The sequence below is a fragment of the Lepisosteus oculatus genome, unplaced genomic scaffold, assembly GCF_040954835.1.
Source record: "Lepisosteus oculatus isolate fLepOcu1 unplaced genomic scaffold, fLepOcu1.hap2 HAP2_SCAFFOLD_62, whole genome shotgun sequence".
Classification (NCBI taxonomy): Eukaryota; Metazoa; Chordata; class Actinopteri; order Semionotiformes; family Lepisosteidae; genus Lepisosteus; species Lepisosteus oculatus.
The window spans coordinates 1,105,725-1,119,204 of NW_027168171.1; the positions used below are offsets into that span (position 1 = coordinate 1,105,725).

Genomic DNA, 13,480 nt, shown 5'->3' on the forward strand with positions numbered 1-13,480 from the left:
GTAGTCGTGGCCGAGTGGTTAAGGCGATGGACTCGAAATCCGTTGGGGACTCCCCATGCAGGTTCAAATCTTGCCGACTACGGCGTCTGCCGCACGTCTCCTTGTGCCTGCGCGGCAAAGGTGAAGTGCCGCTTCTCCTTCCCTGGTACTATAAAAACACTAAATAGCTTGGCCCCGCTGCCATGGAAATGAGTTCTTCAGATAACCACACATCTTGCGTTCGCACCTCTGGTGTTCTACTTATGCCTTTGAAAACCTAATGAATAAAACTGAAAGAACCGACACGATATGTAGGTGCTGGTAAAGCACGCAGTAAAGAACTGTTAACAGCAAGGGTTTCAGTGGGTTAACTGAGGAGAAGGCGTGATCGCTAATTGTTGACTTTTTATTTGGTGTTAGAAACACTCTTACTGTGCATGACGTGCAACAAATTTAGCCACAGAAATTGCATCACGCTTTCATGTATGCTATTGCAGACACCAACGTTGCCTAGATAGAAAACCGAAATAGCCGTGGGTTTGCTTGCTGGTCTGAAGGATCTCTCTTCGAATCTCTATCATTTGTCAATGGAAGTAAAAGGTGCTGCAATCTGATACGTTCAGAATCAAACCCGCAGCTGTTGTTCGACTTTATTTCTTGACTAATTACAACTGAGTGTCGCATGAGCAGTTACGTAAACTTGTCTGATATATTTGAACACAAATGCCGTTCTTCAATTAAAACTAACAGTACATTGTCAGGGACATTCAGTTCTATACAAACAAGAGACAGACAAGAGAACATTTAGTATATAATAGACAGAAAGAGGTTCGAATCCTGCCGACTACGTTGTCCACCTCCTGTCGTTGTGTTTCGGCGCAAGCAAAGAAGCGCGCCTGTTCGGTGTTCCTGGTGGTTTTAAAATGCCAAATTGCTTGTACCCGCTCCCTTGCAAATAAGTTCTTCAGCGTCCGCGAATGGCATTTTACAGCTGGAAGCAGATGTCGACGCTTTTTGCACAGAGCACCAAAAAAGCGTCTTTTTTGAAGGCCCGGGTTCTGAGCATTGGTGGTTCAGTGGTAGAATTCTCGCCTGCCACGCGGGAGGCTCGGCTTTGATTCCCCGCCAATGCAGTGGCTTTTGCAGCTAGCTGCTCCATCACTTGCATCCCCTTGCAACTCGCAACTGAAAACCCACTGAAGCTAAGCAGGTGTGAGCCAGGTCAGTACCCGGATGAGGGTGAGCTACAGGGAAAAACAAAGCTTCCAGCTGGAAGCGGTGTTAATGGTGCCGGCGGTGGGGCGCTCACCCTGAGGTCTGTGCGGGTCCCAATGCCCCAGCATAGTGACGGAGACACTGTGTTGTAAAAGGGCGCTGTCTTTTGGATGAGATGTAAAACCGAGGTCACATCGCTCTGTGGTCATTAAAAATGACCACCAAAACCTTTGACAAAAGCTCTTGGTAATTGATCGTCTTCAATAATGCTTCTCCTTTAGGTACATTTTAAATCAGCTGAAAAATTCTGTGAAATGGGGGGCACTTCAGGCCAGTGTAGGATTTCGGTTACAAGAACCATGAAACTGCATGAGAAAGCCCGTACACTGAATTACACGGCTTTCTATTCAAAGGAGGGCAAAAGAAATTCCCTGAGTTCGATTTTTTGCAGCACAGAGAGAACCACTGTCGTGAGGCTGGTTAGCTCAGTTGGTTAGAGCATGGTGCTAATAACGCCAAAGTCACGGGTTCGTGCCCCTTACTGGCCAGGTCCTTTTCTCCTCTCTTACCAAAGCTGTTAGGTTCCTTTCCGTGGTGAGAGGGGTTGTCATGCAACGCTGCCACATAGTGCCGACAGACAATTAAATGACAAAAATGAAGAGAGTTAAAGCAGCTGGAGAGGTTCTCTTACAACTTTTGAGCTGACACAGTTTTGGAAAATAATTCCTTCACGCTGCAGTGTACCATATAGGCAGCCAAGAGTCTCCAAAACAAAACAGAATTGACAGTCATATAATGTCCATTAACCCCGGTTTTAAACGCAGCATCATGTCTGCCATCATAAGAATATGAGTCCAATATTTTAGAATATAGTCAGAATGACTTCTAACCTTAGCTGTGGTGTCTTTAATCCCTATTGCTCAATGCATGGTGTACGTACTGCATACATGTGTCTTGAGAATGAGGAATGGGCCCCTGAGACAGTCATTTGCCTGTTTCACAAATGATCGTATTTTACTAGAGATTCTGTTTGGGATTCAGATGTGCATTCGGACAGCAATCCCTTTCAAGAAATGATATGTTCTGGATGAGGTCAAAGGTGCTAGAACACTGTATTTAGGATGTGTTTGCAGTGATTGTGTGTCTCCTGCTTCAACGCAGTGATATATAGATGTGCTCCTGTAATTTATTGGTACATGCCCAGGGCAGTAAGTAGTCTGAGGATTTATTTCCAGACGGCATAGAGCAGTGAAGCACTTCTACTTAAATTATTACATTATACACAATTTGAGTTCATTTTAAAAAGTAAAAGGTAATGAAAGGAATGCATTTTCATAAGAAAGATAATACCGATATGCATGTGATAATCTTCCTTATATCATGTAGTGCGTCATTTGGACACTTTGTGGGCTTGAAATACAAAGAAAATCATGTTCTATGGTACAAGATAAATACAAAACTTAATCATTTATTTTAATTAGATTTGTTTATAAAGCATAAGCAATCATTTATTACATTAATATATGTGAAAATGACATTTTAGCACCATAATATTACATACAGGTCTCTAGCTTCAACACAGTGATATATATATATGCTCAGTGATTTATTGGTACATGCCCAGGGCAATAATCAGAATTAGTATTTATTTCCATACGGGCTACAGGTAGTGTTGTGAAATACTTCAACACACTGGATCGCAGATTTAGACCCCCTGCACTCTTACTCCTTAAAAACCAAAGAAATGAAGATATGTAGCAATCACATTGTAACAGGGGTGACAGTGACTTAATGCTTATACTACTGGACTTCTGGTACCTTTAGGGTACGGTGTTCCCTGAAGGGCTCTCAAACCCCGCATTTCAGATGCCTAGCTGTATTGCTGATGTGTTGCACCTCAGAATCACTTTTAAACCTTACCTCTGGTATCTTTAATCCCTATTGCTCAACGCATGGTGAAAGTATTGCATAAATGTGTCTGAAAATGAGCAATGGGCACCTGAGAGACTCATTTGCCTGTTTCACAAATGATCATATTTGACTAGAGATTCTGTTTGGGATTCAGTTGTGCATTCTGACAGCAATCTCTTTCAAAAAATGATTTTACCTTATCGCGGCTTTGCCCTTCTTGCCTTTTTGGACAATATCTCCATCTTGTGGTCGTTGTTGGTAATGTCTAGACAATATCTCCATCTTGTGGTCGTTGTTGGTAATGTTTTCTTATGCCCTTTTTTTATTTCAATTCTCTATTAGATGATTCTAGAATCTCTACAATAGAGTTGAAAACATCAGTTTTATAGCAGACAATATGACATTATTTATAGTCCAATTAGAAATTTATTACCCTGTTTTTAACATAATAACAAATTAAAACTAAGTTTGGAACACCAGGGAACATAAAAAATGATTTTTAGGAAAACCATGAGGTTCTCTGTGTCCGATGCCTGCAAGGGGAGAAAGCTAGAATCCTTTGATTTTTCCAAATTTGAAAATAAACATCATATAACAACAGCTTTCATTCCTAGGAGTGAAAAACAACCATTTTTGAAGACATATTAGTTTCTAAAACACTACAATAAAGTTAAAAACATCCATTTTATATTACATTATTTTTTGTGAAATAATTAAATTGGCTTATTTCTCTCGCATTAAATTGGCTACAAATGCAAGAATTCAACCAGATATTCTTGTAAAATGTATAATGTTGCATTGCAGTTAGTTAATGTAGTTAGTCCATAGTCAGCAATCTAAACTTTATTGTTAAGCTTTAATGATTGATGTTGTACCAGTAACCTTTAGAAATACTATAGTACTTCACAAATGCTTTGTGTGTTTGGAAATCTTTTGAGTAAAAGCCTTATAAAAATAGGTTTAGTTTTTACAGGACATCACAAAGAAATAGGATGGTATAATTCTTATAATTGCTTAGTGATTGTATTTGGAAGATTATGCACTAAACAGACTTCAGGAATGCCAGTGGATCATTGTGCTATTTGGAATTATTCCAAAAATCAAGTGACCTCTTTGCTGTAGTATTTTTAGTATTATTTATTTAGTATTAATAAAGAATAGATTTATTAAAGTCGTGCGATGTGCAAGCGGGATATGTAAAATAATTTAAAATAAAGTTTTTTATTATTGTTATAGAGAAACATGATCAGATTTTCCCTGGTTCAGAAAAAAGACGATTAAAATCTGTAATCTTTCCACTTGTATGTCATCAGACATTAATGAGTACAACCCCCCTCTCTGCCGGAGTGCTGGCTGTGACGAATTAAACCAATTTCACAGGTGTTTTCAAAGTAGGAAGTACAGTGTTAACTAGTAGATGGCCTCCTCAATGAAATCGCTTCAACATGCTAATGCATTGGTGTAACAGTCCGGGCGTGGCAAGCTTCCAATGTCAACTCGACTCGATTGGAAGACAATGAACGTATTTTAGCCCTAAATGAATTAATAGCAAACATGGTTTACATAAAAGACATTTTTCCAAGAAAGTTTATAATAATACAATCTATAGTTGAAATCTGAGCCTAAATATAAAGAAAAAAGCATTTTCAGAGAGCAATCACGCTGTGTTTATGTAGAAAAAGCGATTAGGTTTATGAGCAATCTAATTACCTATTCGCTTAAAACGCGATATAAAATAAAGTTTATTTAAAGATGAATGATAAGTGTCGCAGTTTTAATAATTTTCATAGTAGGGCTTGGACAGATTCCAAGTGCATTTTTGCAATTTACGTTGCATTGTCCAATGTGATGTTGTAATACAGTTTAGAATACAGTAAGTCTAAACTGTATCAGCTTTATTTATGGGTTGCAATTTAGAAAAAGTCAAAAACCGCACTCAAAATCCAATTTAGAGCTTTCTGGCAAGAGGAGACACCCAAATTATAATGTAACATGCCACTGTTTGTGCATGAACAAAGTTATACTGCAATTTTCCTTAGATACGCGATTAAAAAAAATAATTTTTTTGAATCCCCGGCCAAACACATTCCATAAGAATCAGCGCTTTTATACAGTATATCGCCTTTAAACACGCGTTTACGATTTAAATCAAAACTCGATTCAAATCAATATGAATGTTTATTTTGTAACGCATAGGTGACTATTCATTGTTATTAAAAAGACGTAAATTCGATCATGTTGTGATATTTAGAAATATAAATTTGTTTTGATGCGAGTGAGGTTTTATTTAATCTCTGACCAAGGGAAATGTTTCATTTTTTCAAAGAAATGTTTGTTAAAAATTAAAGTCATAGTTCCATGAGATTCAACCACAGACCATGTGACATAGGAGTCAGGAACCTAACCCACAGCACCACCAGCGCAGTCACATGCTGAGGGCTGAAAAAGCACTACAGAAACATTATCGACTATAAAATAATGTAATTAGGCACAGAAGAAGTTTACAGCACAGTACAATAATAAATGCTGACCATGACTTTAGAAGCATAAATTACCTTACACTCAATTTAAACACAAGCTGTCTTTAGCCCTCTAAGCTGGTTCATACAGAAATGTAGAGAACCAGGCTCAGAACACACAGCTTCATTAGCGAATACATATGCAGAACAACTAGAGAAGATGTTTTACAGAGGATGGATTTTTAGAAACATCCCATCAGTGACATCACTGAAGTCAACTCCTAGGTAACTGTCGTGTGGATAGTTTCACAAGAATCAGACAAAGGTTTAAGCATCGCTTATTTTAGATAAAACTGCAAAAAAACAACAACAACCCATAATGTACTTCTTTGCGGCTCTGTTTGCCCAAATCATATATTCACAACGTGAAATTAGAAAATAGTATTACGTAACCAAAAACCGCAATATGGAAACAGAACCTGTGTAATTGTTGACAGATGATGTACTCGTAACATTTTTACAAGACGAACTACAACATTTAAAAAATGACTTGTATGTACTTGATATCTCTAATCAATCCACTGCACTGCATTAAAACAAAACGAAAACTAAAACGCCCTGGGCATACCGTTTCGCGCTTCTTATCAGTTGCTCAAAAGCAATTTGACCGTATGAAATGCATAATATAAACCTAGAAACATATACGTGAGGAGTATTTACGTAGTATCGGTGTCAAGACATACCTCTCAAATACTGTAAATCAAGTTAAAAATATCTCAAGACCGATTCTGGTCATAATGAAACCATGTTTCGTGTATGTTTTCTTTAAAGTACCGAGACCAGCCATATACTGTATGTTTATGTTCCAAAATCAATATCGTTTATGGCCTTCACACGCGTTGCAGTATGCTCCTATTCTTTTTATGCTCAGGCACTAAGATTTCCCTTCAGTGGTAAAATTCCATATAAATATTCAATACTTAAACGGGCACAGTTAAGACATTAAATATACATATACATATACATATACAAACTGTATACAGTACAGTTTGCATACGGTAATATGTTTATGTTCCTAAATCAATCTCTTTTATGAGCATGTGAAAGGCATGGTGAATCGATTCTCAAAAATTACTGTACTTTGCATGATTGGAAAAAAATGCGTGATTGCGAAATGCTGTGGTGTTACTTTTACAAAGAAGGTCAGTGAAAAAAATAATGTGGACCAGGGCAATACTTTGAGTTTACAGCTTGTCCAAGGTCATTTATTATTAATACTATTAGTAATATCTTCATTAAAGACTTTGATGGCTACAGCTCAAACATGAGAAGTTGAGCTTTATTAGCTCCACCTTGCGGAAATTCCGGATACTATTATTTTGCTAGCAGTATTTACCGGTAACTCGCGGTATTTACCGGTAACTCGCGGTACAGCGTACCGGAAAATAATGCAGTATCGCCCGCGCATTTTGAATGGCTGCATCTGTAGCAATCATATTGTAGCAGACACTCATTTGCCTGTTTCACAAATGATCATATTTTACTAGAGATTCTGTTTGGGATACGGATGTGCATTCTGACAGCAATCTCTTACAAAAAATGATTTTACCTTATCGCGGCTTTGCCCTTCTTGCCTCTTTGGACAATATCTCCATCTTGTGGTCGTTGTTGGTAATGTCTAGACAATATCTCCAACTTGTGGTCGTTGTTGGTAATGTCTTCTTATAGATAGATACTTCATTGATCCCGTGAGGGAAATTGCAGTGCAACAGCAGCTTAACACACACAACACAGCCACAGTGTAACGAATTATATAATAATAGTACAATACTGTATATATACTGTATATATATATATGAAACAGAAATAGAAACAGAAACAGGAATCGCTTACTCACCTGGAGAATCTCTGTAGGAATATATAGCATTTATCAATGGAAATAAAAGCTGCTTTAATACAGTGCATGTTCAAACTCAAACCCTCAGCTGCTGGTCTTGTTTGTTTTGGGACAAATTGCAACTGAGCATCGCATGAGCCGTTACGTACCCTTATCTGTTTGGCAATTTCAAGGGAGGAGTTAGGTCAGAATGGGTAGGCTGCAAAACAACAAGTAAAGATTTATTCCAAGATGAAACGTTGTGGCGGTTTTCTTATCTTTTCAGCATGGACTAAACTTTTACGTGTTCCTTATATGCTATATATGTATATATTAGCACCAATGTCGTTCTTAAAAACTAACATGAAATTGTCAGGGACATTCAGCTATATACAAAGACGAGACAGACAAAGTAATAATTCTGTATTAACGTGGCCTACATATTGACGCAATGATCGAACTAACTGACATGTTCTGATTCAGATCCCCTGCAGTTCATGCCAATTAGAACAATAGCAATGCTGAGTCCTCCCCACCCTACTGAGCACAAATTCAGCTGCTCTCCAGTTCTGTTCTGCATGTTTTTTCATTGCAATTGAGCTCGGAGCTGGAGATGATCTCCATACAGTTCTGTGTTAACTAGCCCGCACTTGCGTGCTAATTTACGGGTTGTGGCAGATGGTTTTCTATAGTTCATATACATGACGGCAACCTGTTACCGAGGAACCTGAGAGGTTTAAAAGCCTCACGAGCCAGGCAGGACTCGAACCTACAATCTTCTGATCCGAAGTCAGACGCGTTATCCATTACGCCACTGGCCCATAGAACATATGCTTGCACTCCACCACAGAGAGCTCTACACTGCTACTAGTAGTACACCTCCCCATCTAAATTTTCACAGCAAGAAACTTGTGTTTCCTACTATTTTTATCAGGTTTAAAATATCATCTCCTTAAAACAGAAAAAGTGTTGATGTGTCGTGCTGAAATTCCGATTGATTTTGAATTCAAAGAAAAAACGTTTTCTTCCAAAACACCGTGAAATTGTCACATCTTGCAGACAATAGGTGTATTCCATGTTGAAAAGAGAAAAAAGAAAACAATGGAGCCTTTTACAGGTGTGAGGCTTCTTCAGGTGTGAGAAAACCTCACGGCCGAAACGTTGTGTTTCCTTTCTTCTCTTTTCAGCATGCAATAAACCTATTACTTGTTCCTTTGCAGCCGAGGAATGCTGACATAGCTACCCAGCTGAACATCTTGCAGACTCTACTTCTCTCCTGTAGAAGTAAAGCAGGGCTTGCTGGGTGAGCTTTTGCTCCGGTATGTTAGGTCACGTGTCATGTTAAATCAATTCTTCTAAACACAACATTTGCTGGTGCTAGCTTTCCCCATGAAAAGAGACATTTCTCTTACAGTACATGACATATCGTTTTTTTTCTATCAATAAGTATAGAAATAAAACAAAAGAAAAAATGGTGTCGCCAAAGAATGCTCTGTCGCCTTGGGGAGGTGTCAAGGGCATTGAGCTCCTTGGACATGAGAAATGCCAGATAAATGCCATTTCTCATCATTTCTCTTGGCGTCAGTTCTGCTATTAAATGGGACGGAGGCAACGGGCTCAGAGAGCAGGTTAAGTGCACACCGAACGCAGATGTGTCCAAGTGTCTGTAAAAGCGCGGTGCTCTGCTGGCGCTGTTCCCTAGTGGCTTAAAGTGCCTGCCTAGTAAGCAAGCGATCCTGGGTCTGAATACCAGCGGTGCCTCTCTCCGTGTCTTGTTGTGCCGAATGTCTCATTTCAGACAAACATGTACAGCTTGGTTCAGTTTAATGCAAGAATTCATTTCCTTTCTGGAATAACTTGTTTTTGAAGAAATCCATACAGCTTGTGAAAGATGAAATCCATTTCTTGGTTGTCAGTGGAAAAAGATTGCTGGCTGCAAGAAGCGCAAGTGATTTCTTTGACCATAAACCTGCAAATGTAGGGTGCACAAGTGGCCGTCAGTCTCTGTGGCGCAATCGGTTAGCGCGTTCAGCTGTTAACCGAAAGGTTGGTGGTTCAACCCCACCCAGGGACGCATGTCTCAGTTTTTCCAATGTAAACATCATCACCGCTAAAGAAGATGGCGCAGAAGGCTCCACAGTCGAAACGTTGTGCTTCTTTTCTTCTCTTTTCAGCATGGAGTAAACCTTTGCTTGATCCTTTGCAGCCTACGCATGCTGACACAGCTACCTTTCTCTTAACGCGCCTCAATCATTATTCACCAAAACCATCAGCAGAATGTGTCGCCTTTGTGGTGATGTCACTCCTCTGCTTCACAAATGTCCTTAGAGACGGACCATTTCTTTCTGCCATTTTTCTGGAGCGGTTATTGATTGCTCCATCATTTCCCTCATACTTTCCATCCCTAGATTGAAAAAAAAAAACAGAAACAGGCTGACAGGACGACAATCAAATTGCAAAAACTCATCAAAGCACTCAATAGAGTATTTGAATCCACAAGTAGCTACGAGCAACTTTGTCCTGGCTTGCATGAAAGTCGGAAAATGTCAAAAAGAAAAAGATGGTGGCTTTTTCATATTTGTTCTTTCATTTTTAGTTCGTTGGCTCTTCTGTCCATTGTCCTCCTGCCTGGCTCTTGACCTGTGACTGTCTGAACGCACACATTAGACTTTCAGGCGGGGGATTTGTCCTGAGCCTCTGTGAAAGACCCACCCACCCCCATAAATAACTGGTCTAGAAACACATGAATGCAAAACTAAACCACAGCTTAAAGAGGAGCTCCAACTCAGTGCCATACTAATGTAAACGAAGTAATACTAAGACATGTTCTTATGGATTTGTCTTACCTTGAGATATGTCATTGGATTTCAGGATTAACTTCCTCATTCAATGTACTGGTGATTCTTTGCCTGGTCAGTACCTGGGTGGGAGACCTCCAGCGAACAATTAAGCTTGCTGCTGGAAGTGGTGTTAAGAGACTCTTAGGATCTTCCAGAGGTCTCTGTCCAATAGCACTAGTTGCCTTAGAGCTGGCTCAAACATTGCTCAAGAGTCTACCTTTCACAGATGCGCAAAGATGAATGATGGGGGTGCACGCTTCAAGGAGCCTTCCAACTGTAGGGACCGATTAGAGACGATCCGTAGCATGTGTTCGTTTCCATATACGCCCCGTGTCTCAACGGTAGGACAGAGTCAAATACTGCCTCGACACGTAACAGCGTTATATTAAACCGCAGGACTTGAGGGCTGTTTTGTTTGAATGTTCAAGGCATTGGTAAGAGCGTAGGTCAAGGGCCATTGGTGCATCTCCTGTAACTGGAGCAAAAATGCTATTCAAAGTGCAGTGACTAAAATCGTCGTCCACATGTCTCCGTTGTTGATTGCTTTCTGTCTAAGAACGTTCTGTTTTCATGTCCGAACGGGGAGACTTTATCATTCCAACTTGAAGCCACCCTTAAGTCCTCTGAGGTGTGTGTGTGTGTGTGTGTTTGCACGTATGGCGTAAAAGGTTTCTTAAACGGAGAGCGAACTTGAAAAAAGTTGCCTCCGCTGCCGCCGCCGCCTCGCACTCCCTGTTCGATTGTAGCAAGAAGGCAGCGGCCGCGGCGCTCGCTGTAGTCGTGGCCGAGTGGTTAAGGTGACGGACTTGAAATCCGTTGGGGTCTCCCCGCGCAGGTTCAAATCCTGCCGACTACGGCGTCCTTTGCATTTGGTTGCGTGCGTGCGTGTAAAAGGACCAGCGCCGTTTCGTTTTCGCTGGGACCTTTAACACTCTAAATCGCCTGGACCCGCAGCCTGTGAAATCGATTCTTCAGCACCCACGAAGGACGCTTTGCCGCTGGACACAGATAACGATGCTTTTCTGCAACGAGCTTTCCAGCTGAATTTTCTCGGCAGCTCCGTACTGAACCTGTTCTCCATTGCAACATAGCGGAGGCTCGTCACGTCTATAGCAAGGCTGTGTAGGACCGCATACGCCACAGTGACTTGTACACAGACCACATGAAAGGCAAGCAAAATACACTTTTAAAATTCCAAAGACTCACAAGGTCAGAGGAACAGCGATGACCTGAACAGATCTGTTACAGAAGTCTAGGTTGACCGTTTTAGAGCTGTAATTGCATTTTTGTTTAATAGAAGATCAAATCTACTCGCATGTACCAGCACCTTACAGTTTATTGATGTTAATTCTGTTTAAGTAATAAGATTGCTAACGATGTTGGACTTTAGCCGGTGTTTTTTAGAACAAATTGCTTACACTTCTGTAAGGAATACGCAGTACGTGCCTTTGTCAGTCATTGCTCACCATACCTGTAACTTTCTTATCTAACTCACTTCCTCAAATGGTGAAGGTCCACAAACATAAATGAAAAAAAAACCCTTGTTGTAGATGAGGTGCACAAAAAAGCAGCCCCTGATAGTGTATAACACATTTGTACTATTGCAGAGACACATGTAACATATATATATATACTGTATATATTTATATATGAAACAGAAATAGAAACAGAAACAGGAATCGCTTACTCACCTGGAGAATCTCTGTAGGAATATCTAGCATTTATCAATGGAAATAAAAGCTGCTTTAATACAGTGCATGTTCAAACTCAAACCCTCAGCTGCTGTTCTTGTTTGTTTTGGGACAAATTGCAACTGAGCATCGCATGAGCCGTTACGTACCCATATCTGTTAGGGAATTTCAAGGGAGGAGTTAGGTCAGAATGGGTAGGCTGCAAAACAACAAGTAAAGATTTATTCCAAGATGAAACGTTGTGGCGGTTTTCTTATCTTTTTAGCATGGACTAAACTTTTACGTGTTCCTTATATGCTATATATGTATATATTAGCACCAATGTCGTTCTTAAAAACTAACATGAAATTGTCAGGGACATTCAGCTATATACAAAGACGAGACAGACAAAGTAATAATTCTGTATTAACGTGGCCTACATATTGACGCAATGATCGAACTAACTGACATGTTCTGATTCAGATCCCCTGCAGTTCATGCCAATTAGAACAATAGCAATGCTGAGTCCTCCCCACCCTACCGAGCACAAATTCAGCTGCTCTCCAGTTCTGTTCTGCATGTTTTTTCATTGCAATTGAGCTCGGAGCTGGAGATGATCTCCATACAGTTCTGTGTTCACTAGCCCGCACTTGCGTGCTAATTTATGGGTTGTGGCAAATGCTTTTCTATAGTTCATATACATGACGGCAACCTGTTACCGAGGAACCTGAGAGGTTTAAAAGCCTCACGAGCCAGGCAGGACTCGAACCTACAATCTTCTGATCCGAAGTCAGACGCGTTATCCATTACGCCACTGGCCCATAGAACATGCGCTTGCACTCCACCACAGAGAGCTCTACACTGCTACTAGTAGTACACTTCCCCATCTAAATTTTCACAGCAAGAAACTTGTGTTTCCTACTATTTTTATCAGGTTTAAAATATCATCTCCTTAAAACAGAAAAAGTGTTGATGTGTCGTGCTGAAATTCCGATTGATTTTGAATTCAAAGAAAAAAGGTTTTCTTCCAAAACACCATGAAATTGTCACATCTTGCAGACAATAGGTGTATTCCATGTTGAAAAGAGAAGAAAGAAAACCATGGAGCCTTTTACAGGTGTGAGGCTTCTTCAGGTGTGAGAAGACCTCACAGTCGAAACGCTGTGTTTCCGTTCTTCTCTTTTCAGCATGCAATAAACCTATTACTTGTTCCTTTGCAGCCGAGGCATGCTGACGTAGCTACCCAGCTGAACATCTTGCAGACTCTACAGTACTTCTCTCCTGTAGAAGTAAAGCAGGGCTTGCTGGGTGAGCTTTTGCTCCGGTAAATTAGGTCACGTGTCATGTTAAATCACTTCTTCTAAACACAACATTTGCTGGTGCTAGCTTTCCCCATGAAAAGAGACATTTCCCTTACAGTACATGACATATCGTTTTTATTCTATCAATAAGTATAGAAATTAAACAAAAGAAAAAATGGTGTCGCCAAAGAATGCACAGCTCTGTCGCCTTGGGGAGGTGTCAAGGGCA

The 13,480-nt window shown here is 40.2% G+C and overlaps 5 non-coding genes across 5 annotated transcripts; 3 read left to right on the top strand and 2 right to left on the bottom strand.

The window, feature by feature from the left end:
* On the top strand, positions 1–82 carry trnas-cga (transfer RNA serine (anticodon CGA)). Its single transcript has one exon. It is a non-coding gene; the product is annotated as a tRNA-Ser (tRNA).
* Positions 83–8,188: 8,106 nt separating this feature from the next.
* On the bottom strand, positions 8,189–8,261 carry trnar-ucg (transfer RNA arginine (anticodon UCG)). Its single transcript has one exon. It is a non-coding gene; the product is annotated as a tRNA-Arg (tRNA).
* A 1,179-nt stretch (positions 8,262–9,440) lies between these two features.
* On the top strand, positions 9,441–9,514 carry trnan-guu (transfer RNA asparagine (anticodon GUU)). Its single transcript has one exon. It is a non-coding gene; the product is annotated as a tRNA-Asn (tRNA).
* Positions 9,515–11,054: 1,540 nt separating this feature from the next.
* Positions 11,055–11,136, top strand: trnas-uga (transfer RNA serine (anticodon UGA)). Its single transcript has one exon. It is a non-coding gene; the product is annotated as a tRNA-Ser (tRNA).
* Positions 11,137–12,698: 1,562 nt separating this feature from the next.
* Positions 12,699–12,771, bottom strand: trnar-ucg (transfer RNA arginine (anticodon UCG)). Its single transcript has one exon. It is a non-coding gene; the product is annotated as a tRNA-Arg (tRNA).
* Positions 12,772–13,480: the final 709 nt, after the last annotated feature.